General features: G+C 52.4%; 67 non-coding genes and 16 pseudogenes across 67 annotated transcripts; all 83 read right to left on the reverse strand.

Moving 5' to 3' along the window:
• Positions 1-45: 45 nt before the first annotated feature.
• LOC143953285 (5S ribosomal RNA) lies at positions 46-164 on the reverse strand. The gene has a single exon (XR_013268381.1). It is a non-coding gene; the product is annotated as a 5S ribosomal RNA (ribosomal RNA).
• Positions 165-273: 109 nt separating this feature from the next.
• LOC143944482 (5S ribosomal RNA) lies at positions 274-392 on the reverse strand (annotated as a pseudogene).
• A 109-nt stretch (positions 393-501) lies between these two features.
• Positions 502-620, reverse strand: LOC143952019 (5S ribosomal RNA). Its single transcript, XR_013267236.1, has one exon. It is a non-coding gene; the product is annotated as a 5S ribosomal RNA (ribosomal RNA).
• Positions 621-729: 109 nt separating this feature from the next.
• On the reverse strand, positions 730-848 carry LOC143951180 (5S ribosomal RNA). Its single transcript, XR_013266476.1, has one exon. It is a non-coding gene; the product is annotated as a 5S ribosomal RNA (ribosomal RNA).
• A 109-nt stretch (positions 849-957) lies between these two features.
• On the reverse strand, positions 958-1,076 carry LOC143943522 (5S ribosomal RNA; annotated as a pseudogene).
• Positions 1,077-1,186: 110 nt separating this feature from the next.
• LOC143950541 (5S ribosomal RNA) lies at positions 1,187-1,305 on the reverse strand. The gene has a single exon (XR_013265899.1). It is a non-coding gene; the product is annotated as a 5S ribosomal RNA (ribosomal RNA).
• A 109-nt stretch (positions 1,306-1,414) lies between these two features.
• Positions 1,415-1,533, reverse strand: LOC143945250 (5S ribosomal RNA). The gene has a single exon (XR_013265101.1). It is a non-coding gene; the product is annotated as a 5S ribosomal RNA (ribosomal RNA).
• Positions 1,534-1,642: 109 nt separating this feature from the next.
• Positions 1,643-1,761, reverse strand: LOC143951244 (5S ribosomal RNA). The gene has a single exon (XR_013266534.1). It is a non-coding gene; the product is annotated as a 5S ribosomal RNA (ribosomal RNA).
• Positions 1,762-1,870: 109 nt separating this feature from the next.
• Positions 1,871-1,989, reverse strand: LOC143954245 (5S ribosomal RNA). Its single transcript, XR_013269254.1, has one exon. It is a non-coding gene; the product is annotated as a 5S ribosomal RNA (ribosomal RNA).
• Positions 1,990-2,098: 109 nt separating this feature from the next.
• On the reverse strand, positions 2,099-2,217 carry LOC143953322 (5S ribosomal RNA). The gene has a single exon (XR_013268415.1). It is a non-coding gene; the product is annotated as a 5S ribosomal RNA (ribosomal RNA).
• Positions 2,218-2,326: 109 nt separating this feature from the next.
• Positions 2,327-2,445, reverse strand: LOC143952583 (5S ribosomal RNA). Its single transcript, XR_013267746.1, has one exon. It is a non-coding gene; the product is annotated as a 5S ribosomal RNA (ribosomal RNA).
• A 109-nt stretch (positions 2,446-2,554) lies between these two features.
• LOC143949394 (5S ribosomal RNA) lies at positions 2,555-2,673 on the reverse strand. Its single transcript, XR_013265484.1, has one exon. It is a non-coding gene; the product is annotated as a 5S ribosomal RNA (ribosomal RNA).
• Positions 2,674-2,782: 109 nt separating this feature from the next.
• Positions 2,783-2,901, reverse strand: LOC143953434 (5S ribosomal RNA). Its single transcript, XR_013268517.1, has one exon. It is a non-coding gene; the product is annotated as a 5S ribosomal RNA (ribosomal RNA).
• Positions 2,902-3,006: 105 nt separating this feature from the next.
• LOC143953324 (5S ribosomal RNA) lies at positions 3,007-3,125 on the reverse strand. Its single transcript, XR_013268417.1, has one exon. It is a non-coding gene; the product is annotated as a 5S ribosomal RNA (ribosomal RNA).
• A 109-nt stretch (positions 3,126-3,234) lies between these two features.
• LOC143951887 (5S ribosomal RNA) lies at positions 3,235-3,353 on the reverse strand. Its single transcript, XR_013267117.1, has one exon. It is a non-coding gene; the product is annotated as a 5S ribosomal RNA (ribosomal RNA).
• A 109-nt stretch (positions 3,354-3,462) lies between these two features.
• On the reverse strand, positions 3,463-3,581 carry LOC143953286 (5S ribosomal RNA). Its single transcript, XR_013268382.1, has one exon. It is a non-coding gene; the product is annotated as a 5S ribosomal RNA (ribosomal RNA).
• A 109-nt stretch (positions 3,582-3,690) lies between these two features.
• On the reverse strand, positions 3,691-3,809 carry LOC143952222 (5S ribosomal RNA). Its single transcript, XR_013267420.1, has one exon. It is a non-coding gene; the product is annotated as a 5S ribosomal RNA (ribosomal RNA).
• A 109-nt stretch (positions 3,810-3,918) lies between these two features.
• LOC143953435 (5S ribosomal RNA) lies at positions 3,919-4,037 on the reverse strand. The gene has a single exon (XR_013268518.1). It is a non-coding gene; the product is annotated as a 5S ribosomal RNA (ribosomal RNA).
• A 105-nt stretch (positions 4,038-4,142) lies between these two features.
• Positions 4,143-4,261, reverse strand: LOC143951501 (5S ribosomal RNA). Its single transcript, XR_013266768.1, has one exon. It is a non-coding gene; the product is annotated as a 5S ribosomal RNA (ribosomal RNA).
• A 109-nt stretch (positions 4,262-4,370) lies between these two features.
• Positions 4,371-4,490, reverse strand: LOC143944858 (5S ribosomal RNA; annotated as a pseudogene).
• Positions 4,491-4,599: 109 nt separating this feature from the next.
• On the reverse strand, positions 4,600-4,718 carry LOC143944137 (5S ribosomal RNA; annotated as a pseudogene).
• A 109-nt stretch (positions 4,719-4,827) lies between these two features.
• On the reverse strand, positions 4,828-4,946 carry LOC143950596 (5S ribosomal RNA). The gene has a single exon (XR_013265949.1). It is a non-coding gene; the product is annotated as a 5S ribosomal RNA (ribosomal RNA).
• Positions 4,947-5,055: 109 nt separating this feature from the next.
• On the reverse strand, positions 5,056-5,174 carry LOC143945353 (5S ribosomal RNA; annotated as a pseudogene).
• A 109-nt stretch (positions 5,175-5,283) lies between these two features.
• On the reverse strand, positions 5,284-5,402 carry LOC143952072 (5S ribosomal RNA). The gene has a single exon (XR_013267284.1). It is a non-coding gene; the product is annotated as a 5S ribosomal RNA (ribosomal RNA).
• A 109-nt stretch (positions 5,403-5,511) lies between these two features.
• On the reverse strand, positions 5,512-5,630 carry LOC143951226 (5S ribosomal RNA). The gene has a single exon (XR_013266518.1). It is a non-coding gene; the product is annotated as a 5S ribosomal RNA (ribosomal RNA).
• Positions 5,631-5,739: 109 nt separating this feature from the next.
• LOC143951181 (5S ribosomal RNA) lies at positions 5,740-5,858 on the reverse strand. Its single transcript, XR_013266477.1, has one exon. It is a non-coding gene; the product is annotated as a 5S ribosomal RNA (ribosomal RNA).
• A 109-nt stretch (positions 5,859-5,967) lies between these two features.
• On the reverse strand, positions 5,968-6,086 carry LOC143943523 (5S ribosomal RNA; annotated as a pseudogene).
• A 110-nt stretch (positions 6,087-6,196) lies between these two features.
• Positions 6,197-6,315, reverse strand: LOC143944222 (5S ribosomal RNA; annotated as a pseudogene).
• A 109-nt stretch (positions 6,316-6,424) lies between these two features.
• On the reverse strand, positions 6,425-6,543 carry LOC143950553 (5S ribosomal RNA). Its single transcript, XR_013265910.1, has one exon. It is a non-coding gene; the product is annotated as a 5S ribosomal RNA (ribosomal RNA).
• Positions 6,544-6,652: 109 nt separating this feature from the next.
• LOC143946477 (5S ribosomal RNA) lies at positions 6,653-6,771 on the reverse strand. Its single transcript, XR_013265214.1, has one exon. It is a non-coding gene; the product is annotated as a 5S ribosomal RNA (ribosomal RNA).
• A 109-nt stretch (positions 6,772-6,880) lies between these two features.
• On the reverse strand, positions 6,881-6,999 carry LOC143950308 (5S ribosomal RNA). The gene has a single exon (XR_013265722.1). It is a non-coding gene; the product is annotated as a 5S ribosomal RNA (ribosomal RNA).
• A 109-nt stretch (positions 7,000-7,108) lies between these two features.
• On the reverse strand, positions 7,109-7,227 carry LOC143954246 (5S ribosomal RNA). Its single transcript, XR_013269255.1, has one exon. It is a non-coding gene; the product is annotated as a 5S ribosomal RNA (ribosomal RNA).
• A 109-nt stretch (positions 7,228-7,336) lies between these two features.
• On the reverse strand, positions 7,337-7,455 carry LOC143943527 (5S ribosomal RNA; annotated as a pseudogene).
• A 109-nt stretch (positions 7,456-7,564) lies between these two features.
• On the reverse strand, positions 7,565-7,683 carry LOC143952584 (5S ribosomal RNA). Its single transcript, XR_013267747.1, has one exon. It is a non-coding gene; the product is annotated as a 5S ribosomal RNA (ribosomal RNA).
• Positions 7,684-7,792: 109 nt separating this feature from the next.
• LOC143949406 (5S ribosomal RNA) lies at positions 7,793-7,911 on the reverse strand. Its single transcript, XR_013265485.1, has one exon. It is a non-coding gene; the product is annotated as a 5S ribosomal RNA (ribosomal RNA).
• Positions 7,912-8,020: 109 nt separating this feature from the next.
• Positions 8,021-8,139, reverse strand: LOC143953436 (5S ribosomal RNA). The gene has a single exon (XR_013268519.1). It is a non-coding gene; the product is annotated as a 5S ribosomal RNA (ribosomal RNA).
• Positions 8,140-8,244: 105 nt separating this feature from the next.
• On the reverse strand, positions 8,245-8,363 carry LOC143952479 (5S ribosomal RNA). The gene has a single exon (XR_013267652.1). It is a non-coding gene; the product is annotated as a 5S ribosomal RNA (ribosomal RNA).
• Positions 8,364-8,472: 109 nt separating this feature from the next.
• On the reverse strand, positions 8,473-8,591 carry LOC143951888 (5S ribosomal RNA). Its single transcript, XR_013267118.1, has one exon. It is a non-coding gene; the product is annotated as a 5S ribosomal RNA (ribosomal RNA).
• Positions 8,592-8,700: 109 nt separating this feature from the next.
• LOC143953081 (5S ribosomal RNA) lies at positions 8,701-8,819 on the reverse strand. Its single transcript, XR_013268196.1, has one exon. It is a non-coding gene; the product is annotated as a 5S ribosomal RNA (ribosomal RNA).
• A 109-nt stretch (positions 8,820-8,928) lies between these two features.
• LOC143949418 (5S ribosomal RNA) lies at positions 8,929-9,047 on the reverse strand. Its single transcript, XR_013265486.1, has one exon. It is a non-coding gene; the product is annotated as a 5S ribosomal RNA (ribosomal RNA).
• A 105-nt stretch (positions 9,048-9,152) lies between these two features.
• On the reverse strand, positions 9,153-9,271 carry LOC143951502 (5S ribosomal RNA). Its single transcript, XR_013266769.1, has one exon. It is a non-coding gene; the product is annotated as a 5S ribosomal RNA (ribosomal RNA).
• Positions 9,272-9,380: 109 nt separating this feature from the next.
• On the reverse strand, positions 9,381-9,499 carry LOC143953413 (5S ribosomal RNA). The gene has a single exon (XR_013268498.1). It is a non-coding gene; the product is annotated as a 5S ribosomal RNA (ribosomal RNA).
• Positions 9,500-9,608: 109 nt separating this feature from the next.
• On the reverse strand, positions 9,609-9,727 carry LOC143953287 (5S ribosomal RNA). Its single transcript, XR_013268383.1, has one exon. It is a non-coding gene; the product is annotated as a 5S ribosomal RNA (ribosomal RNA).
• A 109-nt stretch (positions 9,728-9,836) lies between these two features.
• On the reverse strand, positions 9,837-9,955 carry LOC143950597 (5S ribosomal RNA). Its single transcript, XR_013265950.1, has one exon. It is a non-coding gene; the product is annotated as a 5S ribosomal RNA (ribosomal RNA).
• Positions 9,956-10,064: 109 nt separating this feature from the next.
• Positions 10,065-10,183, reverse strand: LOC143952585 (5S ribosomal RNA). The gene has a single exon (XR_013267748.1). It is a non-coding gene; the product is annotated as a 5S ribosomal RNA (ribosomal RNA).
• A 109-nt stretch (positions 10,184-10,292) lies between these two features.
• LOC143949430 (5S ribosomal RNA) lies at positions 10,293-10,411 on the reverse strand. Its single transcript, XR_013265487.1, has one exon. It is a non-coding gene; the product is annotated as a 5S ribosomal RNA (ribosomal RNA).
• Positions 10,412-10,520: 109 nt separating this feature from the next.
• Positions 10,521-10,639, reverse strand: LOC143953437 (5S ribosomal RNA). Its single transcript, XR_013268520.1, has one exon. It is a non-coding gene; the product is annotated as a 5S ribosomal RNA (ribosomal RNA).
• A 105-nt stretch (positions 10,640-10,744) lies between these two features.
• LOC143953617 (5S ribosomal RNA) lies at positions 10,745-10,863 on the reverse strand. Its single transcript, XR_013268682.1, has one exon. It is a non-coding gene; the product is annotated as a 5S ribosomal RNA (ribosomal RNA).
• A 109-nt stretch (positions 10,864-10,972) lies between these two features.
• Positions 10,973-11,091, reverse strand: LOC143951889 (5S ribosomal RNA). Its single transcript, XR_013267119.1, has one exon. It is a non-coding gene; the product is annotated as a 5S ribosomal RNA (ribosomal RNA).
• Positions 11,092-11,200: 109 nt separating this feature from the next.
• LOC143953082 (5S ribosomal RNA) lies at positions 11,201-11,319 on the reverse strand. Its single transcript, XR_013268197.1, has one exon. It is a non-coding gene; the product is annotated as a 5S ribosomal RNA (ribosomal RNA).
• Positions 11,320-11,428: 109 nt separating this feature from the next.
• LOC143949442 (5S ribosomal RNA) lies at positions 11,429-11,547 on the reverse strand. Its single transcript, XR_013265488.1, has one exon. It is a non-coding gene; the product is annotated as a 5S ribosomal RNA (ribosomal RNA).
• Positions 11,548-11,656: 109 nt separating this feature from the next.
• Positions 11,657-11,775, reverse strand: LOC143953439 (5S ribosomal RNA). Its single transcript, XR_013268521.1, has one exon. It is a non-coding gene; the product is annotated as a 5S ribosomal RNA (ribosomal RNA).
• Positions 11,776-11,880: 105 nt separating this feature from the next.
• Positions 11,881-11,999, reverse strand: LOC143951503 (5S ribosomal RNA). Its single transcript, XR_013266770.1, has one exon. It is a non-coding gene; the product is annotated as a 5S ribosomal RNA (ribosomal RNA).
• A 109-nt stretch (positions 12,000-12,108) lies between these two features.
• LOC143951890 (5S ribosomal RNA) lies at positions 12,109-12,227 on the reverse strand. The gene has a single exon (XR_013267120.1). It is a non-coding gene; the product is annotated as a 5S ribosomal RNA (ribosomal RNA).
• A 109-nt stretch (positions 12,228-12,336) lies between these two features.
• LOC143953288 (5S ribosomal RNA) lies at positions 12,337-12,455 on the reverse strand. Its single transcript, XR_013268384.1, has one exon. It is a non-coding gene; the product is annotated as a 5S ribosomal RNA (ribosomal RNA).
• A 109-nt stretch (positions 12,456-12,564) lies between these two features.
• On the reverse strand, positions 12,565-12,683 carry LOC143950599 (5S ribosomal RNA). Its single transcript, XR_013265951.1, has one exon. It is a non-coding gene; the product is annotated as a 5S ribosomal RNA (ribosomal RNA).
• A 109-nt stretch (positions 12,684-12,792) lies between these two features.
• LOC143953217 (5S ribosomal RNA) lies at positions 12,793-12,911 on the reverse strand. The gene has a single exon (XR_013268320.1). It is a non-coding gene; the product is annotated as a 5S ribosomal RNA (ribosomal RNA).
• Positions 12,912-13,020: 109 nt separating this feature from the next.
• On the reverse strand, positions 13,021-13,139 carry LOC143954446 (5S ribosomal RNA). The gene has a single exon (XR_013269437.1). It is a non-coding gene; the product is annotated as a 5S ribosomal RNA (ribosomal RNA).
• Positions 13,140-13,248: 109 nt separating this feature from the next.
• LOC143947534 (5S ribosomal RNA) lies at positions 13,249-13,367 on the reverse strand (annotated as a pseudogene).
• A 109-nt stretch (positions 13,368-13,476) lies between these two features.
• Positions 13,477-13,595, reverse strand: LOC143947476 (5S ribosomal RNA). Its single transcript, XR_013265306.1, has one exon. It is a non-coding gene; the product is annotated as a 5S ribosomal RNA (ribosomal RNA).
• Positions 13,596-13,704: 109 nt separating this feature from the next.
• On the reverse strand, positions 13,705-13,823 carry LOC143951923 (5S ribosomal RNA). Its single transcript, XR_013267150.1, has one exon. It is a non-coding gene; the product is annotated as a 5S ribosomal RNA (ribosomal RNA).
• Positions 13,824-13,932: 109 nt separating this feature from the next.
• Positions 13,933-14,051, reverse strand: LOC143950718 (5S ribosomal RNA). Its single transcript, XR_013266059.1, has one exon. It is a non-coding gene; the product is annotated as a 5S ribosomal RNA (ribosomal RNA).
• Positions 14,052-14,377: 326 nt separating this feature from the next.
• LOC143947162 (5S ribosomal RNA) lies at positions 14,378-14,486 on the reverse strand (annotated as a pseudogene).
• Positions 14,487-14,595: 109 nt separating this feature from the next.
• On the reverse strand, positions 14,596-14,714 carry LOC143952253 (5S ribosomal RNA). Its single transcript, XR_013267448.1, has one exon. It is a non-coding gene; the product is annotated as a 5S ribosomal RNA (ribosomal RNA).
• Positions 14,715-14,823: 109 nt separating this feature from the next.
• On the reverse strand, positions 14,824-14,942 carry LOC143954903 (5S ribosomal RNA; annotated as a pseudogene).
• A 109-nt stretch (positions 14,943-15,051) lies between these two features.
• Positions 15,052-15,170, reverse strand: LOC143949564 (5S ribosomal RNA). Its single transcript, XR_013265499.1, has one exon. It is a non-coding gene; the product is annotated as a 5S ribosomal RNA (ribosomal RNA).
• Positions 15,171-15,279: 109 nt separating this feature from the next.
• LOC143950299 (5S ribosomal RNA) lies at positions 15,280-15,398 on the reverse strand. Its single transcript, XR_013265714.1, has one exon. It is a non-coding gene; the product is annotated as a 5S ribosomal RNA (ribosomal RNA).
• Positions 15,399-15,507: 109 nt separating this feature from the next.
• On the reverse strand, positions 15,508-15,626 carry LOC143943686 (5S ribosomal RNA; annotated as a pseudogene).
• A 109-nt stretch (positions 15,627-15,735) lies between these two features.
• On the reverse strand, positions 15,736-15,854 carry LOC143948054 (5S ribosomal RNA; annotated as a pseudogene).
• Positions 15,855-15,963: 109 nt separating this feature from the next.
• On the reverse strand, positions 15,964-16,082 carry LOC143947575 (5S ribosomal RNA). Its single transcript, XR_013265316.1, has one exon. It is a non-coding gene; the product is annotated as a 5S ribosomal RNA (ribosomal RNA).
• A 109-nt stretch (positions 16,083-16,191) lies between these two features.
• On the reverse strand, positions 16,192-16,310 carry LOC143943930 (5S ribosomal RNA; annotated as a pseudogene).
• Positions 16,311-16,419: 109 nt separating this feature from the next.
• Positions 16,420-16,538, reverse strand: LOC143953341 (5S ribosomal RNA). The gene has a single exon (XR_013268432.1). It is a non-coding gene; the product is annotated as a 5S ribosomal RNA (ribosomal RNA).
• A 109-nt stretch (positions 16,539-16,647) lies between these two features.
• On the reverse strand, positions 16,648-16,766 carry LOC143952279 (5S ribosomal RNA). The gene has a single exon (XR_013267471.1). It is a non-coding gene; the product is annotated as a 5S ribosomal RNA (ribosomal RNA).
• Positions 16,767-16,875: 109 nt separating this feature from the next.
• On the reverse strand, positions 16,876-16,994 carry LOC143946692 (5S ribosomal RNA). Its single transcript, XR_013265234.1, has one exon. It is a non-coding gene; the product is annotated as a 5S ribosomal RNA (ribosomal RNA).
• Positions 16,995-17,103: 109 nt separating this feature from the next.
• Positions 17,104-17,222, reverse strand: LOC143952281 (5S ribosomal RNA). The gene has a single exon (XR_013267473.1). It is a non-coding gene; the product is annotated as a 5S ribosomal RNA (ribosomal RNA).
• A 110-nt stretch (positions 17,223-17,332) lies between these two features.
• LOC143953592 (5S ribosomal RNA) lies at positions 17,333-17,451 on the reverse strand. Its single transcript, XR_013268660.1, has one exon. It is a non-coding gene; the product is annotated as a 5S ribosomal RNA (ribosomal RNA).
• A 109-nt stretch (positions 17,452-17,560) lies between these two features.
• On the reverse strand, positions 17,561-17,679 carry LOC143944372 (5S ribosomal RNA; annotated as a pseudogene).
• A 108-nt stretch (positions 17,680-17,787) lies between these two features.
• On the reverse strand, positions 17,788-17,906 carry LOC143946324 (5S ribosomal RNA). Its single transcript, XR_013265200.1, has one exon. It is a non-coding gene; the product is annotated as a 5S ribosomal RNA (ribosomal RNA).
• A 109-nt stretch (positions 17,907-18,015) lies between these two features.
• Positions 18,016-18,134, reverse strand: LOC143950993 (5S ribosomal RNA). The gene has a single exon (XR_013266307.1). It is a non-coding gene; the product is annotated as a 5S ribosomal RNA (ribosomal RNA).
• A 109-nt stretch (positions 18,135-18,243) lies between these two features.
• LOC143952888 (5S ribosomal RNA) lies at positions 18,244-18,362 on the reverse strand. The gene has a single exon (XR_013268021.1). It is a non-coding gene; the product is annotated as a 5S ribosomal RNA (ribosomal RNA).
• A 109-nt stretch (positions 18,363-18,471) lies between these two features.
• On the reverse strand, positions 18,472-18,590 carry LOC143952254 (5S ribosomal RNA). The gene has a single exon (XR_013267449.1). It is a non-coding gene; the product is annotated as a 5S ribosomal RNA (ribosomal RNA).
• Positions 18,591-18,699: 109 nt separating this feature from the next.
• LOC143951895 (5S ribosomal RNA) lies at positions 18,700-18,818 on the reverse strand. Its single transcript, XR_013267124.1, has one exon. It is a non-coding gene; the product is annotated as a 5S ribosomal RNA (ribosomal RNA).
• Positions 18,819-18,927: 109 nt separating this feature from the next.
• Positions 18,928-19,046, reverse strand: LOC143954905 (5S ribosomal RNA; annotated as a pseudogene).
• Between the last annotated feature and the right edge of the window lie 46 nt (positions 19,047-19,092).

Consider the following 19,092-nt stretch of genomic DNA (forward strand, 5'->3'; position numbering starts at 1 on the left):
GGAAAAATACAGCAGGTCACCAAAGCCAACAACATAATGGAAAAAAGCCTACGGTACCTGGTATTCCCAGGCGGTCTCCCATCCAGGTACTAACCAGGCCCTACCCTGCTTAGCATCCGAGATCAGACGAGATTGAGCGCATTCAGGGTGATGTGGCCGTAGGCGATCTTGCACCCTACTTACAACTCTCTTGACAAAAGCGGAGGTGGTCACCTCGGGCAATCGAGAGGAAAAATACAGCAGGTCGCCAAAGCCAACAACATAATGGAAAAAAGTCTACGGCACCTGGTATTCCCAGGCGGTCTCCCATCCAGGTACTAACCAGGCCCGACCCTGCTTAGCATCCGAGATCAGACGATATCGAGCGCACTCAGGGTGATGTGGCCGTAGGCGATCTTGCACCCTACTTACAACTCTCTTGACAAAAGCCAAGGTGGTCACCTCGGGCAATCGAGAGGAAAAATACAGCAGGTCGCCAAAGCAAACAACATAATGGAAAAAAGCCTACGGCAACTGGGATTCCCAGGCGGTCTCCCATCCTGGTACTAACCAGGCTCGACCCTTCTTAGCATCCGAGATCAGATGAGATCGAGTGCATTCAGGGTGATGTGGCCGTAGGCGATCTTGCACCCTACTTACAACTCTCTTGACAAAAGCGGAGGTGGTCACCTCGGGCAATCGAGAGGAAAAATACAGCAGGTCGCCAAAGCCAACAACATAATGGAAAAAAGCCTACGGCACCTGGTATTCCCAGGCGGTCTCCCATCCAGGTACTAACCAGGCCCGACCCTGCTTAGCATCCGAGATCAGATGAGATTGAGCGCATTCAGGGTGATGTGGCCGTAGGCGATCTTGCTCCCTACTTACAACTCTCTTGACAAAAGCCAAGGTGGTCACCTCGGGCAACCGAGAGGAAAAATACAGCAGGTCGCCAAAGCAAACAACATAATGGAAAAAAGCCTACGGCAACTGGTATTCCCAGGCGGTCTCCCATCCAGGTACTAACCAGGCTCGACCCTGCTTAGTATCCGAGATCAGATGAGATTGAGCGCATTCAGGGTGATATGGCCGTAGGCAATCTTGCACCCTACTTACAACTCTCTTGACAAAAGCCAAGGTGGTCACCTCGGGCAAACGAGAGGAAAAAATACAGCAGGTCGCCAAAGCCAACAACATAATGGAAAAAAGCCTACGGCACCTGGTATTCCCAGGCGGTCTCCCATCCAGGTACTAACCAGGCCCTACCCTGCTTAGCATCCGAGATCAGACGAGATCGAGCGCATTCAGGGTGATGTGGCCGTAGGCGATCTTGCACCCTACTTACAACTCTCTTGACAAAAGCGGAGGTGGTCACCTCGGGCAATCGAGAGGAAAAATACAGCAGGTCGCCAAAGCCAACAACATAATGGAAAAAAGCCTACGGCACCTGGTATTCCCAGGCGGTCTCCCATCCAGGTACTAACCAGGCTCGACCCTGCTTAGCATCCGAGATCAGATGAGATCGAGCGCATTCAGGGTGATGTGGCCGTAGGCAATCTTGCACCCTACTTACAACTCTCTTGACAAAAGCCAAGGTGGTCACCTCGGACAATCGAGAGGAAAAATACAGCAGGTCGCCAAAGCCAACAACATAATGGAAAAAAGCCTACGGCACCTGGTATTCCCAGGCGGTCTCCCATCCAGGTACTAACCAGGCCCGACCCTGCTTAGCATCCGAGATCAGACGAGATCGAGCGCATTCAGGGTAATGTGGCCGTAGACGATATTGCTCCCTTCTTACAACTCTCTTGACAAAAGCCAAGGTGGTCACCTCGGGCAATCGAGAGGAAAAATACAGCAGGTCGCCAAAGCCAACAACATAATGGAAAAAAGCCTACGGCACCTGGTATTCCCAGGCGGTCTCCCATCCAGGTACTAACCAGGCCCGACCCTGCTTAGCATCCGAGATCAGACGATATCGAGCGCACTCAGGGTGATGTGGCCGTAGGCGATCTTGCACCCTACTTACAACTCTCTTGACAAAAGCCAAGGTGGTCACCTCAGGCAATCGAGGGGAAAAATACAGCAGGTCGCCAAAGCCAACAACATAATGGAAAAAAGCCTACGGCACCTGGTATTCCCAGGCGGTCTCCCATCCAGGTACTAACCAGGCCCGACCCTGCTTAGCATCCGAGATAAGACGAGATCGAGCGCATTCAGGGTGATGTGGCCGTAGGCGATCTTGCACCCTACTTACAACTCTCTTGACAAAAGCGGAGGTGGTCACCTCGGGCAATCGAGAGGAAAAATACAGCAGGTCGCCAAAGCCAACAACATAATGGAAAAAAGCCTACGGCACCTGGTATTCCCAGGCGGTCTCCCATCCAGGTACTAACCAGGCCCGACCCTGCTTAGCATCCGAGATCAGACGAGATCAAGCACATTCAGGGTGATGTGGCCATAGGCGATCTTGCACCCTACTTACAACTCTCTTGACAAAAGCGGAGGTGGTCACCTCGGGCAATCGAGAGGAAAAATACAGCAGGTCGCCAAAGCCAACAACATAATGGAAAAAAGCCTACGGCACCTGGTATTCCCAGGCGGTCTCCCATCCAGGTACTAACCAGGCCCGACCCTGCTTAGCATCCGAGATCAGACAAGATCGAGCGCATTCAGGGTGGTGTGACCGTAGGCGATCTTGCACCCTACTTACAACTCTCTTGACAAAAGCAAAGGTGGTCACCTCGGGGAATCGAGAGGAAAAATACAGCAGGTCGCCAAAGCCAACAACATAATGGAAAAAAGCCTACGGCACCTGGTATTCCCAGGCGGTCTCCCATCCAGGTACTAACCAGGCCCGACCCTGCTTAGCATCCGAGATCAGATGATATCGAGCGCACTCAGGGTGATGTGGCCGTAGGCAATCTTGCACCCTACTTACAACTCTCTTGACAAAAGCCAAGGTGGTCACCTCGGGCAATCGAGAGGAAAAATACAGCAGGTCGCCAAAGCCAACAAATGGAAAAAAGCCTACGGCACCTGGTATTCCCAGGCGGTCTCCCATCCAGGTACTAACCAGGCCCGACCCTGCTTAGCATCCGAGATCAGACGAAATCGAGCGCATTCAGGGTGATGTGGCTGTAGGCGATCTTGCACCCTACTTACAACTCTCTTGACAAAAGCCAAGGTGGTCACCTCGGGCAATCGAGAGGAAAAATACAGCAGGTCGCCAAAGCCAACAACATAATGGAAAAAAGCCTATGGCACCTGGTATTCCCAGGCGGTCTCCCATCCAGGTACTAACCAGGCCCGACCCTGCTTAGCATCCGAGATCAGATGAGATCAAGCACATTCAGGGTGATGTGGCCATAGGCGATCTTGCACCCTACTTACAACTCTCTTGACAAAAGCCAAGGTGGTCACCTCGGGCAATCGAGAGGAAAAATACAGCAGGTCACCAAAGCCAACAACATAATGGAAAAAAGCCTACGGTACCTGGTATTCCCAGGCGGTCTCCCATCCAGGTACTAACCAGGCCCTACCCTGCTTAGCATCCGAGATCAGACGAGATTGAGCGCATTCAGGGTGATGTGGCCGTAGGCGATCTTGCACCCTACTTACAACTCTCTTGACAAAAGCGGAGGTGGTCACCTCGGGCAATCGAGAGGAAAAATACAGCAGGTCGCCAAAGCCAACAACATAATGGAAAAAAGCCTACGGCACCTGGTATTCCCAGGCGGTCTCCCATCCAGGTACTAATCAGGCCCGACCCTGCTTAGCATGCGAGATCAGACAAGATCGAGCGCATTCAGGGTGGTGTGACCGTAGGCGATCTTGCACCCTACTTACAACTCTCTTGACAAAAGCAAAGGTGGTCACCTCGGGGAATCGAGAGGAAAAATACAGCAGGTCGCCAAAGCCAACAACATAATGGAAAAAAGCCTACGGCACCTGGTATTCCCAGGCGGTCTCCCATCCAGGTACTAACCAGGCCCGACCCTGCTTAGCATCCGAGATCAGATGATATCGAGCGCACTCAGGGTGATGTGGCCGTAGGCGATCTTGCACCCTACTTACAACTCTCTTGACAAAAGCCAAGGTGGTCACCTCGGGCAATCGAGAGGAAAAATACAGCAGGTCGCCAAAGCCAACAAATGGAAAAAAGCCTACGGCACCTGGTATTCCCAGGCGGTCTCCCATCCAGGTACTAACCAGGCCCGACCCTGCTTAGCATCCGAGATCAGACGAGATCGAGCGCATTCAGGGTGATGTGGCTGTAGGCGATCTTGCACCCTACTTACAACTCTCTTGACAAAAGCCAAGGTGGTCACCTCGGGCAACCGAGAGGAAAAATACAGCAGGTCGCCAAAGCCAACAACATAATGGAAAAAAGCCTATGGCACCTGGTATTCCCAGGCGGTCTCCCATCCAGGTACTAACCAGGCCCGACCCTGCTTAGCATCCGAGATCAGATGAGATCAAGCACATTAAGGGGTGATGTGGCCATAGGCGATCTTGCACCCTACTTACAACTCTCTTGACAAAAGCCAAGGTGGTCACCTCGGGCAATCGAGAGGAAAAATACAGCAGGTCACCAAAGCCAACAACATAATGGAAAAAAGCCTACGGTACCTGGTATTCCCAGGCGGTCTCCCATCCAGGTACTAACCAGGCCCTACCCTGCTTAGCATCCGAGATCAGACGAGATTGAGCACATTCAGGGTGATGTGGCCGCAGGCGATCTTGCACCCTACTTACAACTCTCTTGACAAAAGCGGAGGTGGTCACCTCGGGCAATCGAGAGGAAAAATACAGCAGGTCGCCAAAGCCAACAACATAATGGAAAAAAGCCTACGGCAACTGGTATTCCCAGGCGGTCTCCCATCCAGGTACTAACCAGGCTCGACCCTGCTTAGCATCCGAGATCAGATGAGATCGAGCGCATTCAGGGTGATGTGGCCGTAGGCAATCTTGCACCCTACTTACAACTCTCTTGACAAAAGCCAAGGTGGTCACCTCGGGCAATCGAGAGGAAAAATACAGCAGGTCGCCAAAGCCAACAACATAATGGAAAAAAGCCTACGGCACCTGGTATTCCCAGGCGGTCTCCCATCCAGGTACTAACCAGGCCCGACCCTGCTTAGCATCTAAGATCAGACAAGATCGAGCGTATTCAGGGTGATGTGACCGTAGGCGATCTTGCACCCTACTTACAACTCTCTTGACAAAAGCAAAGGTGGTCACCTCGGGCAATCGAGAGGAAAAATACAGCAGGTCGCCAAAGCCAACAACATAATGGAAAAAAGCCTACGGCACCTGGTATTCCCAGGCGGTCTCCCATCCAGGTACTAACCAGGCCCGACCCTGCTTAGCATCCGAGATCAGACGAGATCGAGCGCATTCAGGGTAATGTGGCCGTAGGTGATCTTGCACCCTTCTTACAACTCTCTTGACAAAAGCCAAGGTGGTCACCTCGGGCAATAGAGAGGAAAAATACAGCAGGTCGCCAAAGCCAACAACATAATGGGAAAAAGCCTACGGCACCTGGTATTCCCAGGCGGTCTCCCATCCAGGTACTAACCAGGCCCGACCCTGCTTAGCATCCGAGATCAGACGAGATCGAGCGCATTCAGGGTGAAGTGGCCATAGGCGATCTTGCCCCCTACTTACAACTCTCTTGACAAAAGCGGAGGTGGTCACCTCGGGCAATCGAGAGGAAAAATACAGCAGGTCGCCAAAGCCAACAACATAATGGAAAAAAGCCTACGGCACCTGGTATTCCCAGGCGGTCTCCCATCCAGGTACTAACCAGGCCCGACCCTGCTTAGCATCCGAGATCAGATGAGATTGAGCGCATTCAGGGTGATGTGGCCGTAGGCGATCTTGCTCCCTACTTACAACTCTCTTGACAAAAGACAAGGTGGTCACCTCGGGCAACCGAGAGGAAAAATACAGCAGGTCGCCAAAGCAAACAACATAATGGAAAAAAGCCTACGGCAACTGGTATTCCCAGGCGGTCTCCCATCCAGGTACTAACCAGGCTCGACCCTGCTTAGTATCCGAGATCAGATGAGATTGAGCGCATTCAGGGTGATATGGCCGTAGGCAATCTTGCACCCTACTTACAACTCTCTTGACAAAAGCCAAGGTGGTCACCTCGGGCAAACGAGAGGAAAAAATACAGCAGGTCGCCAAAGCCAACAACATAATGGAAAAAAGCCTACGGCACCTGGTATTCCCAGGCGGTCTCCCATCCAGGTACTAAACAGGAGCGACCCTGCTTAGCATCCGAGATCAGACGAGATCAAGCGCATTCAGGGTGATGTGGCCGTAGGCGATCTTGCACCCTACTTACAACTCTCTTGACAAAAGCCAAGGTGGTCACCTCGGGCAATCGAGAGGAAAAATACAGCAGGTCGCCAAAGCCAACAACATAATGGAAAAAAGCCTACGGCACCTGGTATTCCCAGGCGGTCTCCCATCCAGGTACTAACCAGGCCCTACCCTGCTTAGCATCCGAGATCAGACGAGATCGAGCGCATTCAGGGTGATGTGGCCGTAGGCGATCTTGCACCCTACTTACAACTCTCTTGACAAAAGCGGAGGTGGTCACCTCGGGCAATCGAGAGGAAATATACAGCAGGTCGCCAAAGCCAACAACATAATGGAAAAAAGCCTACGGCACCTGGTATTCCCAGGCGGTCTCCCATCCAGGTACTAACCAGGCTCGACCCTGCTTAGCATCCGAGATCAGATGAGATCGAGCGCATTCAGGGTGATGTGGCCGTAGGCAATCTTGCACCCTACTTACAACTCTCTTGACAAAAGCCAAGGTGGTCACCTCGGGCAATCGAGAGGAAAAATACAGCAGGTCGCCAAAGCCAACAACATAATGGAAAAAAGCCTACGGCACCTGGTATTCCCAGGCGGTCTCCCATCCAGGTACTAACCAGGCCCGACCCTGCTTAGCATCCGAGATCAGACGAGATCGAGCGCATTCAGGGTAATGTGGCCGTAGGCGATATTGCACCCTTCTTACAACTCTCTTGACAAAAGCCAAGGTGGTCACCTCGGGCAATCGAGAGGAAAAATACAGCAGGTCGCCAAAGCCAACAACATAATGGAAAAAAGCCTACGGCACCTGGTATTCCCAGGCGGTCTCCCATCCAGGTACTAACCAGGCCCGACCCTGCTTAGCATCCGAGATCAGACGATATCGAGCGCACTCAGGGTGATGTGGCCGTAGGCGATCTTGCACCCTACTTACAACTCTCTTGACAAAAGCCAAGGTGGTCACCTCAGGCAATCGAGGGGAAAAATACAGCAGGTCGCCAAAGCCAACAACATAATGGAAAAAAGCCTACGGCACCTGGTATTCCCAGGCGGTCTCCCATCCAGGTACTAACCAGGCCCGACCCTGCTTAGCATCCGAGATAAGACGAGATCGAGCGCATTCAGGGTGATGTGGCCGTAGGTGATCTTGCACCCTACTTACAACTCTCTTGACAAAAGCGGAGGTGGTCACCTCGGGCAATCGAGAGGAAAAATACAGCAGGTCGCCAAAGCCAACAACATAATGGAAAAAAGCCTACGGCACCTGGTATTCCCAGGCGGTCTCCCATCCAGGTACTAACCAGGCCCGACCCTGCTTAGCATCCGAGATCAGACGAGATCAAGCACATTCAGGGTGATGTGGCCATAGGCGATCTTGCACCCTACTTACAACTCTCTTGACAAAAGCGGAGGTGGTCACCTCGGGGAATCGAGAGGAAAAATACAGCAGGTCGCCAAAGCCAACAACATAATGGAAAAAAGCCTACGGCACCTGGTATTCCCAGGCGGTCTCCCATCCAGGTACTAACCAGGCCCGACCCTGCTTAGCATCCGAGATCAGACAAGATCGAGCGCATTCAGGGTGGTGTGACCGTAGGCGATCTTGCACCCTACTTACAACTCTCTTGACAAAAGCAAAGGTGGTCACCTCGGGGAATCGAGAGGAAAAATACAGCAGGTCGCCAAAGCCAACAACATAATGGAAAAAAGCCTACGGCACCTGGTATTCCCAGGCGGTCTCCCATCCAGGTACTAACCAGGCCCGACCCTGCTTAGCATCCGAGATCAGATGATATCGAGCGCACTCAGGGTGATGTGGCCGTAGGCAATCTTGCACCCTACTTACAACTCTCTTGACAAAAGCCAAGGTGGTCACCTCGGGCAATCGAGAGGAAAAATACAGCAGGTCGCCAAAGCCAACAAATTGAAAAAAGCCTACGGCACCTGGTATTCCCAGGCGGTCTCCCATCCAGGTACTAACCAGGCCCGACCCTGCTTAGCATCCGAGATCAGACGAGATCGAGCGCATTCAGGGTGATGTGGCTATAGGCGATCTTGCACCCTACTTACAACTCTCTTGACAAAAGCCAAGGTGGTCACCTCGGGCAATCGAGAGGAAAAATACAGCAGGTCGCCAAAGCCAACAACATAATGGAAAAAAGCCTATGGCACCTGGTATTCCCAGGCGGTCTCCCATCCAGGTACTAACCAGGCCCGACCCTGCTTAGCATCCGAGATCAGATGAGATCAAGCACATTCAGGGTGATGTGGCCATAGGCGATCTTGCACCCTACTTACAACTCTCTTGACAAAAGCCAAGGTGGTCACCTCGGGCAATCGAGAGGAAAAATACAGCAGGTCACCAAAGCCAACAACATAATGGAAAAAAGCCTACGGTACCTGGTATTCCCAGGTGGTCTCCCATCCAGGTACTAACCAGGCCCTACCCTGCTTAGCATCCGAGATCAGACGAGATTGAGCGCATTCAGGGTGATGTGGCCGTAGGCGATCTTGCACCCTACTTACAACTCTCTTGACAAAAGCGGAGGTGGTCACCTCGGGCAATCGAGAGGAAAAATACAGCAGGTCGCCAAAGCCAACAACATAATGGAAAAAAGCCTACGGCACCTGGTATTCCCAGGCGGTCTCCCATCCAGGTACTAACCAGGCCCGACCCTGCTTAGCATCCGAGATCAGACAAGATCGAGCGCATTCAGGGTGGTGTGACCGTAGGCGATCTTGCACCCTACTTACAACTCTCTTGACAAAAGCAAAGGTGGTCACCTCGGGGAATCGAGAGGAAAAATACAGCAGGTCGCCAAAGCCAACAAATGGAAAAAAGCCTACGGCACCTGGTATTCCCAGGCGGTCTCCCATCCAGGTACTAACCAGGCCCGACCCTGCTTAGCATCCGAGATCAGACGAGATCGAGCGCATTCAGGGTGATGTGGCTGTAGGCGATCTTGCACCCTACTTACAACTCTCTTGACAAAAGCCAAGGTGGTCACCTCGGGCAATCGAGAGGAAAAATACAGCAGGTCGCCAAAGCCAACAACATAATGGAAAAAAGCCTATGGCACCTGGTATTCCCAGGCGGTCTCCCATCCAGGTACTAACCAGGCCCGACCCTGCTTAGAATCCGAGATCAGATGAGATCAAGCACATTCAGGGTGATGTGGCCATAGGCGATCTTGCACCCTACTTACAACTCTCTTGACAAAAGCCAAGGTGGTCACCTCGGGCAATCGAGAGGAAAAATACAGCAGGTCACCAAAGCCAACAACATAATGGAAAAAAGCCTACGGTACCTGGTATTCCCAGGCGGTCTCCCATCCAGGTACTAACCAGGCCCTACCCTGCTTAGCATCCGAGATCAGACGAGATTGAGCGCATTCAGGGTGATGTGGCCGTAGGCGATCTTGCACCCTACTTACAACTCTCTTGACAAAAGCGGAGGTGGTCACCTCGGGCAATCGAGAGGAAAAATACAGCAGGTCGCCAAAGCCAACAACATAATGGAAAAAAGCCTACGGCAACTGGTATTCCCAGGCGGTCTCCCATCCAGGTACTAACCAGGCTCGACCCTGCTTAGCATCCGAGATCAGATGAGATCGAGCGCATTCAGGGTGATGTGGCCGTAGGCAATCTTGCACCCTACTTACAACTCTCTTGACAAAAGCGGAGGTGGTCACCTCGGGGAATCGAGAGGAAAAATACAGCAGGTCGCCAAAGCCAACAACATAATGGAAAAAAGCCTACGGCACCTGGTATTCCCAGGCGGTCTCCCATCCAGGTACTAACCAGGCCCGACCCTGCTTAGCATCCGAGATCAGACGAGATCAAGCACATTCAGGGTGATGTGGCCATAGGCGATCTTGCACCCTACTTACAACTCTCTTGACAAAAGCGGAGGTGGTCACCTCGGGGAATCGAGAGGAAAAATACAGCAGGTCGCCAAAGCCAACAACATAATGGAAAAAAGCCTACGGCACCTGGTATTCCCAGGCGGTCTCCCATCCAGGTACTAACCAGGCCCGACCCTGCTTAGCATCCGAGATCAGACAAGATCGAGCGCATTCAGGGTGGTGTGACCGTAGGCGATCTTGCACCCTACTTACAACTCTCTTGACAAAAGCAAAGGTGGTCACCTCGGGGAATCGAGAGGAAAAATACAGCAGGTCGCCAAAGCCAACAACATAATGGAAAAAAGCCTACGGCACCTGGTATTCCCAGGCGGTCTCCCATCCAGGTACTAACCAGGCCCGACCCTGCTTAGCATCCGAGATCAGATGATATCGAGCGCACTCAGGGTGATGTGGCCGTAGGCAATCTTGCACCCTACTTACAACTCTCTTGACAAAAGCCAAGGTGGTCACCTCGGGCAATCGAGAGGAAAAATACAGCAGGTCGCCAAAGCCAACAAATGGAAAAAAGCCTACGGCACCTGGTATTCCCAGGCGGTCTCCCATCCAGCTACTAACCAGGCCCGACCCTGCTTAGCATCCGAGATCAGACGAGATCGAGCGCATTCAGGGTGATGTGGCTGTAGGCGATCTTGCACCCTACTTACAACTCTCTTGACAAAAGCCAAGGTGGTCACCTCGGGCAATCGAGAGGAAAAATACAGCAGGTCGCCAAAGCCAACAACATAATGGAAAAAAGCCTATGGCACCTGGTATTCCCAGGCGGTCTCCCATCCAGGTACTAACCAGGCCCGACCCTGCTTAGCATCCGAGATCAGATGAGATCAAGCACATTCAGGGTGATGTGGCCATAGGCGATCTTGCACCCTACTTACAACTCTCTTGACAAAAGCCAAGGTGGTCACCTCGGGCAATCGAGAGGAAAAATACAGCAGGTCACCAAAGCCAACAAAATAATGGAAAAAAGCCTACGGTACCTGGTATTCCCAGGTGGTCTCCCATCCAGGTACTAACCAGGCCCTACCCTGCTTAGCATCCGAGATCAGACGAGATTGAGCGCATTCAGGGTGATGTGGCCGTAGGCGATCTTGCACCCTACTTACAACTCTCTTGACAAAAGCGGAGGTGGTCACCTCGGGCAATCGAGAGGAAAAATACAGCAGGTCGCCAAAGCCAACAACATAATGGAAAAAAGCCTACGGCACCTGGTATTCCCAGGCGGTCTCCCATCCAGGTACTAACCAGGCCCGACCCTGCTTAGCATCCGAGATCAGACAAGATCGAGCGCATTCAGGGTGGTGTGACCGTAGGCGATCTTGCACCCTACTTACAACTCTCTTGACAAAAGCAAAGGTGGTCACCTCGGGGAATCGAGAGGAAAAATACAGCAGGTCGCCAAAGCCAACAACATAATGGAAAAAAGCCTACGGCACCTGGTATTCCCAGGCGGTCTCCCATCCAGGTACTAACCAGGCCCGACCCTGCTTAGCATCCGAGATCAGATGATATCGAGCGCACTCAGGGTGATGTGGCCGTAGGCGATCTTGCACCCTACTTACAACTCTCTTGACAAAAGCCAAGGTGGTCACCTCGGGCAATCGAGAGGAAAAATACAGCAGGTCGCCAAAGCCAACAAATGGAAAAAAGCCTACGGCACCTGGTATTCCCAGGCGGTCTCCCATCCAGGTACTAACCAGGCCCGACCCTGCTTAGCATCCGAGATCAGACGAGATCGAGCGCATTCAGGGTGATGTGGCTGTAGGCGATCTTGCACCCTACTTACAACTCTCTTGACAAAAGCCAAGGTGGTCACCTCGGGCAATCGAGAGGAAAAATACAGCAGGTCGCCAAAGCCAACAACATAATGGAAAAAAGCCTATGGCACCTGGTATTCCCAGGCGGTCTCCCATCCAGGTACTAACCAGGCCCGACCCTGCTTAGCATCCGAGATCAGATGAGATCAAGCACATTCAGGGTGATGTGGCCATAGGCGATCTTGCACCCTACTTACAACTCTCTTGACAAAAGCCAAGGTGGTCACCTCGGGCAATCGAGAGGAAAAATACAGCAGGTCACCAAAGCCAACAACATAATGGAAAAAAGCCTACGGTACCTGGTATTCCCAGGCGGTCTCCCATCCAGGTACTAACCAGGCCCTACCCTGCTTAGCATCCGAGATCAGACGAGATTGAGCGCATTCAGGGTGATGTGGCCGTAGGCGATCTTGCACCCTACTTACAACTCTCTTGACAAAAGCGGAGGTGGTCACCTCGGGCAATCGAGAGGAAAAATACAGCAGGTCGCCAAAGCCAACAACATAATGGAAAAAAGCCTACGGCAACTGGTATTCCCAGGCGGTCTCCCATCCAGGTACTAACCAGGCTCGACCCTGCTTAGCATCCGAGATCAGATGAGATCGAGCGCATTCAGGGTGATGTGGCCGTAGGCAATCTTGCACCCTACTTACAACTCTCTTGACAAAAGCCAAGGTGGTCACCTCGGGCAATCGAGAGGAAAAATACAGCAGGTCGCCAAAGCCAACAACATAATGGAAAAAAGCCTACGGCACCTGGTATTCCCAGGCGGTCTCCCATTCAGGTACTAACCAGGCCCGACCCTGCTTAGCATCCGAGATCAGACGAGATCGAGCGCATTCAGGGTAATGTGGCCGTAGGTGATCTTGCACCCTTCTTACAACTCTCTTGACAAAAGCCAAGGTGGTCACCTCGGGCAATCGAGAGGAAAAATACAGCAGGTCGCCAAAGCCAACAACATAATGGAAAACAGCCTACGGCACCTGGTATTCCCAGGCAGTCTCCCATTGAGGTACTAACCAGGCCCGACCCTGCTTAGCGTCCGAGATCAGACGAGATCGAGCGCATTTAGGGTGATGTGGCCGTAGGCAATCTTGCACCCTACTTACAACTCTCTTGACAAAAGCCAAGGTGGTCACCTCGGGCAATCGAGAGGAAAAATACAGCAGGTCGCCAAAGCCAACAACATAATGGAAAAAAGCCTACGGCACCTGGTATTCCCAGGCGGTCTCCCATCCAGGCACTAACCAGGACCAACTCTGCTTAGCAACCAAGATCAGACGAGATCAAGCGCATTCAGGGCGATGTGGCCGTAGGCGATCTGACACCCTACTTACAACTCTCTTGACAAAAGCCAAGGTGGTCACCTCGGGCAATCGAGAGGAAAAATACAGCAGGTCGCCAAAGCCAACAACATAATGAAAAAAAGCCTACGGCACCTGGTATTCCCAGGCGGTCTCCCATCCAGGTACTAACCAGGCCCGACCCTGCTTAGCATCCGAGATCAGACGAGATCGAGCGCATTCAAGGTGATGTGGCCGTAGGCGATCTTGCACCCTACTTACAACTCTCTTGACAAAAGCCAAGGTGGTCACCTCGGGCAATCGAGAGGAAAAATACAGCAGGTCGCCAAAGCCAACAACATAATGGAAAAAAGCCTACAGCACCTGGTATTCCCAGGTGGTCTCCCATCCAGGTACTAACCAGGCCTGACCCTGCTTAGCATCCGAGATCAGACGAGATCGAGCGCATTCAGGGTGATGTGGCTGTAGGCGATCTTGCCCCCTACTTACAACTCTCTTGACAAAAGCCAAGGTGGTCACCTTGGGCAATTGAGAGGAAAAATACAACAGGTCGCCAAAGCCAACAACATAATGGAAAAAAGCCTATGGCACCTGGTATTCCCAGGCGGTCTCCCATCCAGGTACTAACCTGGCCCGACCCTGCTTAGCATCCGAGATCAGATGAGATCGAACGCATTCAGGGTGATGTGGCCATAGGCGATCTTGCACCCTACTTACAACTCTCTTGACAAAAGCCAAGGTGGTCACCTCGGGCAATCGGGAGGAAAAATACAGCAGGTCGCCAAAGCCAACAACATAATGGAAAAAAGCCTATGGCACCTGGTATTCCCAGGCGGTCTCCCATCCAGGCCCGACCCTGCTTAGCATCCGAGATCAGACGAGATCGAGCGCATTCAGGGTGATGTGGCCGTAGGCGATCTTGCCCCCTACTTACAACTCTCTTGACAAAAGCCAAGGTGGTCACCTCGGGCAATTGAGAGGAAAAATACAACAGGTCGCCAAAGCCAACAACATAATGGAAAAAAGCCTACGGCACCTGGTATTCCCAGGCGGTCTCCCATCCAGGTACTAACCAGGCCCGACCCTGCTTAGCATCCGAGATCGAGCGCATTCAGGGTGATGTTGCCGTAGGCGATCTTGCACCCTACTTACAACTCTCTTGACAAAAGCCAAGGTGGTCACTTCGGGCAACCGAGAAGAAAAATACAGCAGGTCGCCAAAGCAAACAACATAATGGAAAAAAGCCTACGGCAACTGGTATTCCCAGGCGGTCTCCCATCCAGGTACTAACCAGGCCCGACCCTGCTTAGCATCCGAGATCAGATGAGATCGAGCGCATTCAGGGTGATGTGACCGTAGGCGATCTTGCACCCTACTTACAACTCTCTTGACAAAAGCCAAGGTGGTTACCTCGGGCAATCGAGAGGAAAAATACAGCAGGTCGCCAAAGCCAACAACATAATGGAAAAAAGCCTACGGCACCTGGTATTCCCAGGCGGTCTCCCATCCAGGTACTAACCAGGCCCAACCCTGCTTAGCATCCGAGATCAGACGAGAGCGAGCGCATTCAGGGTCATGTGGCCGTAGGCGATTTTGCTCCCTTCTTACAACTCTCTTGACAAAAGCCAAGGTGGTCACCTCGGGCAATCGAGAGGAAAAATACAGCAGGTCGCCAAAGCCAACAACATAATGAAAAAAAGCCTACGGCACCTGGTATTCCCAGGCGGTCTCCCATCCAGGTACTAACCAGGCCCGACCCTGCTTAGCATCCGAGATCAGACGAGATCGAGCGCACTCAGGGTGATGTGGCCGTAGGCAATCTTGCACCCTACTTACAACTCTCTTGACAAAAGCGGAGGTGGTCACCTCGGGCAATCAAGAGGAAAAATACAGCAGGTCGCCAAAGCCAACAACATAATGGAAAAAAGCCTACGGCACCTGGAATTCCCAGGCGGTCTCCCATCCAGGTACTAACCAGGCCCGACCCTGCTTAGCATCCGAGATCAGACGAGATCGAGCGCACTCAGGGTGATGTGGCCGTAGGCGATCTTGCACCCTACTTACAACTCTCTTGACAAAAGCCAAGGTGGTCACCTCGGGCAATCGAGAGGAAAAATACAGCAGGTCGCAAAAGCAAACAACATAATGGAAAAAAGCCTACGGCACCTGGTATTGCCAGGCGGTCTCCCATCCAGGTACTAACCAGGCCCGACCCTGCTTAGCATCCGAGATCAGACGAGATCGAGCGCATTCAGGGTGAAGTGGCCATAGGCAATCTTGCCCCCTACTTACAACTCTCTTGACAAAAGCCAAGGTGGTCACCTCGGGCAATCGAGAGGAAAAATACAGCAGGTCGCCAAAGCCAACAACATAATGGAAAAAAGCCTACGGCACCTGGTATTCCCATCCGGTCTCCCATCCAGGTACTAACCAGGCCCGACTATGCTTAGCATCCGAGATCAGACGAGAGCGAGCGCATTCAGGGTGATGTGGCTGTAGGCGATCTTGCACCCTTCTTACAACTCTCTTGACAAAAGCCAAGGTGGTCACCTTGGGCAATCGAGAGGAAAAATACAGCAGGTCGCCAAAGCCAACAACATAATGGAAAAAAGCCTACGGCACCTGGTATTCCCAGGCGGTCTCCCATCCAGGTACTAACCAGGCCCGACCCTGCTTAGCATTCGAGATCAGACGAGATCAAGCGCATTCAGGGTGATGTGGCCGTAGGCGATCTTGCACCCTACTTACAACTCTCTTGACAAAAGCCAAGGTGGTCACCTCGGGCAATCGAGAGGAAAAATACAGCAGGTCGCCAAAGCCAACAACATAATGGAAAAAAGCCTACGGCACCTGGTATTCCCAGGCGGTCTCCCATCCAGGTACTAACCCGGCCCGACCCTGCTTAGCATCCGAGATCAGACGAGATCAAGCGCATTCAAGATGATGTGTCCGTAGGCGAGCTTGCACCCTACTTACAACTCTCTTGACAAAAGCCAAGGTGGTCACCTCGGGCAATCGAGAGGAAAAATACAGCAGGTCGCCAAAGCCAACAACATAATGGAAAAAAGCCTACGGCACCTGGTATTCCCAGGCGGTCTCCCATCCAGGTACTAACCAGGTGCGACCCTGCTTAGCATCCGAGATCAGACGAGATCAAGCGCATTCAGGGTGATGTGGCCGTAGGCGATCTTGCACCCTACTTACAACTCTCTTGACAAAAGCCAAGGTGGTCACCTCGGGCAATCGAGAGGAAAAATACAGCAGGTCGCCAAAGCCAACAACATAATGGAAAAAAGCCTACAGCACCTGGTATTCCCAGGCGGTCTCCCATCCAGGTACTAACCAGGGCCGACCCTGCTTAGCATCCGAGATCAGACGAGATCGAGCGCATTCAGGGTGATGTGGCTGTAGGCGATCTTGCCCCCTACTTACAACTCTCTTGACAAAAGCCAAGGTGGTCACCTTGGGCAATTGAGAGGAAAAATACAACAGGTCGCCAAAGCCAACAACATAATGGAAAAAAGCCTACGGCACCTGGTATTCCCAGGCGGTCTCCCATCCAGGTACTAACCAGGCCCGACCCTGTTTAGCATCCGAGATCAGACGAGATCGAGCGCATTCAGGGTGATGTGGCCGTAGGCGATCTTGCACCCTTCTTACAACTCTCTTGACAAAAGCCAAGGTGGTCACCTTGGGCAATCGAGAGGAAAAATACAGCAGGTCGCCAAAGCCAACAACATAATGGAAAATAGCCTACAGCACCTGGTATTCCCAGGCGGTCTCCCATCCAGGTACTAACCAGGGCCGACCCTGCTTAGCATCCGAGATCAGACGAGATCGAGCGCATTCAGGGTGATGTGGCTGTAGGCGATCTTGCCCCCCTACTTACAACTTTCTTGACAAAAGCCAAGGTGGTCACCTCGGGCAATCGAGAGGAAAAATACAGCAGGTCGCCAAAGCCAACAACATAATGGAAAAAAGCCTACAGCACCTGGTATTCCCAGGCGGTCTCCCATCCAGGTACTAACCAGGCCTGACCCTGCTTAGCATCCGAGATCAGACGAGATCAAGCGCATTCAGGGTGATGTGGCCGTAGGCAATCTTGCACCCTACTTACAACTCTCTTGACAAAAGCCAAGGTGGTCACCTCGGGCAATCGAGGAGAAAAATACAACAGGTCGCCAAAGCCAACAACATAATGGAAAAAAGCCTACGGCACCTGGTATTCCCAGGCGGACTCCCATCCAGGTACTAACCAAGCCCGACCCTGCTTAACATCCGAGATCAGACGAGATCTAGCGCATTCAGGGTGATGTGGCCGTAGCCGATCTTGCACCCTACTTACAACTCTCTTGACAAAAGCCAAGGTGGTCACCTCGGGCAATCGAGAGGAAAAATACAGCAGGTCGCCAAAGCCAACAACAAATGGAAAAAAGCCTACGGCACCTGGTATTCCCAGGCGGTCTCCCATCCAGGTACTAACCAGGCCCGACCCTGCTTAGCATCCGAGATCAGACGAGATCGAGCGCATTCAGGGTGATGTGGCCATAGGCGATCTTGCACCCTACTTACAACTCTCTTGACAAAAGCCAAGGTGGTCACCTCGGGCAATCGGGAGGAAAAATACAGCAGGTCGCCAAAGCCAACAACATAATGGAAAAAAGCCTATGGCACCTGGTATTCCCAGGCGGTCTCCCATCCAGGTACTAACCAGGCCCGACCCTGCTTAGCATCCGAGATCAGACGAGATCGAGCGCATTCAGGGTGATGTGGCCGTAGGCGATCTTGCCCCCTACTTACAACTCTCTTGACAAAAGCCAAGGTGGTCACCTCGGGCAATTGAGAGGAAAAATACAACAGGTCGCCAAAGCCAACAACATAATGGAAAAAAGCCTACGGCACCTGGTATTCCCAGGCGGTCTCCCATCCAGGTACTAACCAGGCCCGACCCTGCTTAGCATCCGAGATCAGACGAGATCGAGCGCATTCAGGGTGATGTGGCCGTAGGCGATCTTGCCCCCTACTTACAACTCTCTTGACAAAAGCCAAGGTGGTCACCTCGGGCAATTGAGAGGAAAAATACAACAGGTCGCCAAAGCCAACAACATAATGGAAAAAAGCCTACGGCAACTGGTATTCCCAGGCGGTCTCCCATCCAGGTACTAACCAGGCCCGACCCTGCTTAGCATCCGAGATCAGATGAGATCGAGCGCATTCAGGGTGATGTGACCGTAGGCGATCTTGCACCCTACTTACAACTCTCTTGACAAAAGCCAAGGTGGTCACCTCGGGCAATCGAGAGGAAAAATACAGCAGGTCGCCAAAGCCAACAACATAATGGAAAAAAGCCTACGGCACCTGGTATTCCCAGGCGGTCTCCCATCCAGGTACTAACCAGGCCCGACCCTGCTTAGCATCCGAGATCAGACAAGATCGAGCGCATTCAGGGTGATGTGACCGTAGGCGATCTTGCACCCTACTTACAACTCTCTTGACAAAAGCCAAGGTGGTTACCTCGGGCAATCGAGAGGAAAAATACAGCAGGTCGCCAAAGCCAACAACATAATGGAAAAAAGCCTACGGCACCTGGTATTCCCAGGCGGTCTCCCATCCAGGTACTAACCAGGCCCAACCCTGCTTAGCATCCGAGATCAGACGAGAGCGAGCGCATTCAGGGTCATGTGGCCGTAGGCGATTTTGCTCCCTTCTTACAACTCTCTTGACAAAAGCCAAGGTGGT

Source organism: Lithobates pipiens, unplaced genomic scaffold (genome assembly GCF_037356315.1).
Source record: "Lithobates pipiens isolate NorthernLeopardFrog02 unplaced genomic scaffold, aLitPip1_a1.2 Scaffold_30, whole genome shotgun sequence".
In the NCBI taxonomy this organism is placed as follows: Eukaryota; Metazoa; Chordata; class Amphibia; order Anura; family Ranidae; genus Lithobates; species Lithobates pipiens.